Raw genomic sequence first — 3,861 nt, forward strand, 5'->3', positions numbered from 1 at the left:
TCACCAATCTAAGAGAAGAGAAAAGACCCAATCCTCTTCCTCCACCCAGCCTATCTTCCAAACCTTAGATGAGAATTGATTCCCCCCAATCCTAGTCCTCTCCTTTATTCTTTGATCCTAGCCACCCAAGAAACACTGATGAGAGCACAAAAGTGCGATTTACACATCACTTAAATTAATATTATTGCTAATAAATAATGATAAAAGTGTTGCATTAATATTATATTTTTGTGGTGCAAAGGTTATTGTAAATCAAGAGTTTAAATGCGCATTTTGTATAGTTTGGGATAAGGCATGGCTCCAAGCCTAATGATGTTAGGAGCATAATTGAACCTGGTCAAGCACATTTGCACCGGAGCTACACATATCTACATGCCATAGCCTCTTCCCGTGACACATGCCAAAGATCCTGCTGCAGCCCTCATCCATTACCATCTTCAGCATACCGCGAGCTCCCGGATTCGTGATTTGATCTTAGAGGCTTCCCAGCGTCCGCTCCTCCTCGAGTCCATTCACAACCCGATCAACGCTCCCATGCTTCAGCCCGTAATCATCTCCCAGCATCAGCGTCGGATCCGGCCGTTTCCAGCATTCCGTGAATCCTCCCAGCGGCCGTCCGGAAGAGATCACGCGCCTCCCAGCTTCCTCCATCTCCATTCCCGAGCGTGCGACCCCGTATCAGAGCCTCCTCCGATCCCGCTGCATCTCCTAGCCGATTCACAGCCGAAACTCGCGTCCGAGCATCCCACGGCCAGCCAGGATCCGCCTACCCCGCATTCTCAGCAGCGGACTTCCAGCCTTCCCGCATTTCATCCATAGCGCGTCGTCCTCACCCGAGATCAGCGTCCATGATCCTCTCACAACGATCTCCCAGCATCCGCGATCAGCTCCCGAGCATCTCTGTGCATCCATTTGAAGAAGATCGGGATTCATGCCAAGCCTCCACACCTCAGCCTCCTCCGGCCATCCGCGATCACCGCCCAGCCGTCCGCCTCCTCCACAGCATCCGCGACCTCATCCTTCCAACCTCACGCGCCCAAGATCAGCCGTTCGCATTGATCTCCAACGCATCCCCAAGATCCATAGAGGGGGGAGATGAGTATAAGAGGTAAACGGCTGAGAAAGGGGTGAAAGGAGGAGAAACAGAGGAGGAGCCGGGCGGCTGGAGTGGAAAGAAAAAAAAAAGTGTAAAGAGAAACAGGGGATGCCCTGTTTCTGTTATTAAGAAAAAAAAGAGTGAGAAAGAGAGAGGCTGATGTTTGTAATGGTTTGCTAATTCCGTTGGCAAAGGGTGATGGATGAATCCTTGTCATGTTGCTTTCATCAAGTATACTCTAAACTTTTATTCTAATTGTTTTATATCCATTGGTATGTTTTGAATTCTTGAATATTTATTTATTAGATAGATCTTTTATGGTTTATATATATATATTGATGCATGGATTGTTTCGATGTTTGATTTGTCGTAGACGTAACCGGCACGATAAATACTTAGATGTTGAATTCATGTTTTCAGATTGTATACTCCATGATTAGAACTACTCTATCATATTAATCTTTAATCAAGAATCGCCGAGTTTATTTATTGAAAGTAATATTGTCAAGGAGGGTTCCGGATCCCCAGCCTTCTCTATATTTTTGAACTTTGTTTAATTATCTATTAATCCTCTGCTTTTAACTTTTGAAAATCAACTGAAAATTACATCTAAAAATTACGCTAATAATCTTTAGATCGTTCCCTGAGGAATCGACCTCGGACTCCCGAGTTATATTACTTGTGCGAATCTCCAGCACTTGGGAGAGCAGTTTTATTTTTGCACCAAGTTTTTGGCGTCGTTGCCGGGGAACGGCTGAGTTATTAGTATAATTTTAGATTTAATTTTTACCTTAGTAGTTAGTATTTTTCTTTTGAAAAAAAAAATTACTACTATTTTTAATTCACTGCATAGTCTGCATCAAACTCTGATATCATAGAAATTAGCCGTCTGATTGGACTCAAATTTTGTCCGCTGGTGCAAGACATATTTTTTAATAATCTGAACGGTCTGATTGACATTCTGAGACTTTTAAGATCATTAGATTAATACGAAACCTTGCTGCTTTCTGCTTTAAATTTTCTGCATTTAATTTTTTTTAGAATAAGAAATTTATTGTTATCATATCTTATTAACCCTTGTTGATAATTGAAAATTGAAAAAAAAAAAAACTTTAAGAAAAGATCAAGTGTGATCATTCAAAATTAGAAAAAGAGGGAAAACCTAAAATTTTAATAATTTTAAATTTCAAATTTTAAATTTCAAATTTCAGACTTCAACTCATAAATTTTTTTAAAAAAATAAATAAATAATTTGCTTGATCACCTATTCAATGAAATTTAATGTCATGTCATAAAACATTTAAAAAAAAAATCTTGATTGTTGCATATAGTATAAGGCATCAGCATAAAATATTTTAAGGGCATAACCCATTTAAAAAGATAAGGTCGGGATTTCATCACTCGTCCTTAGCCCAAAAAATCACCCCAATGCATAAATATCCTAAGCTTAACTAAAATCAACTAGACGTTGGCCTCTAAGGACATTCGAGCTCAATAGGATGAAGACCACCGAAAGTTGCACCAATTTCGCTCTGTGGCTTAGTTGATGTCTAGGCAAGCTTTGTCCCTATAAGGGAGACAGTTCATCTGTTCGAGGCAAGTGGGTTTTAAGTGGGACCTTTGCGAACGCATCGTGACCCCTCCACTTACCTGGGAGCTTACCTGGTCAACTCGGTTCATTAGACCGGATTGGAAACTTAGGTGTCCTCTTCAAACCAGTTAGGAGCTGTCTAGAAATTTAAGAAAAACATTAGAAATTGAGGTGTAATGTTTTGTTGCATGTTTGATTGTGAATAAAATTTTTGTTTTAGGATATCGTTTTAGGGTAACTTTAGTTGGTACTTATATTTATTTTTTTATTTTTTTTAAAAAAAAAGAAAAAAAAAGAGAGGAAAATATTTTGCATGCTAAAGTGGAATAGGGACGACACCGGTCGATTAAGTCGTACAACTTTAGATCATCCCTTAGGACATACCCCTGAAATTCCTTCGCAGTATCTCACACCTTGTGAGATGGCTGATTTAAATGAAGATGCGGGGAGTCACCACAATCAAGAACGAGAACCCCATGTTATGACTCTAAGACAATACCTACAACCGGCTAGGACTAGTCAGCCTTCATGCATAATTTTTTCTGATAATGTAGGACATTTTGACATCAAACCCGGGATAATTCAATTGCTGCCCAAGTTCCACGGGTTAGAGTCTGAGAGTCCGTATCTTCATTTAAAGGATTTTGAAGAATTGAGCATTATATTTAGAGTGCCAAATGTCACCGAGGATGTCCTCAAGTTGACATTGTTTCATTTCTCTCTAAAGGATAAGGCCAAAATATGGCAAACCCTTTGCGACTTAGATCAATAAGAAATTGGCAAGATATGCAGAGAGAATTTTTAAAGAAGTTCTTCCCCACACAAAGGACCAACTTTTTGAAAAGACATATCAGCAATTTCCAACAAAAAGATAATGAAACATTTTATGAATGTTGGGAAAGATTTAAAGACCTTCTTCTCTCATGCCCTCATCACGGATTCGAAACTTGGAGAACCATTAGCTTCTTTTATGAAGGTTTATTTCCACAGTTGAAACAGTTTGTAGAGACCATGTGCAATGGTAGATTTTTAGAAAAACAACCTGATGAGGCATGGGAGTATTTGGATTCCCTTGCTGAGACTGCCCAACTTTGGGATAACGGGGATAGAAACAACAAGTCTTTGCCTAAGCCTACTAGCTCTGTACAGGGAGGCCTTTACAACCTCAGAACTG

At 39.8% G+C, this 3,861-nt stretch overlaps 1 non-coding gene across 1 annotated transcript; it reads right to left on the minus strand.

The window, feature by feature from the left end:
* Positions 1-3,519: 3,519 nt before the first annotated feature.
* On the minus strand, positions 3,520-3,628 carry LOC120110345 (small nucleolar RNA R71). The gene has a single exon (XR_005511287.3). It is a non-coding gene; the product is annotated as a small nucleolar RNA R71 (small nucleolar RNA).
* Between the last annotated feature and the right edge of the window lie 233 nt (positions 3,629-3,861).

Source organism: Phoenix dactylifera, chromosome 3 (assembly GCF_051530095.1).
Source record: "Phoenix dactylifera cultivar Ajwa chromosome 3, Ajwa_hap1_PhDact_Kaust_v1.1, whole genome shotgun sequence".
NCBI classification, from domain to species: domain Eukaryota; kingdom Viridiplantae; phylum Streptophyta; class Magnoliopsida; order Arecales; family Arecaceae; genus Phoenix; species Phoenix dactylifera.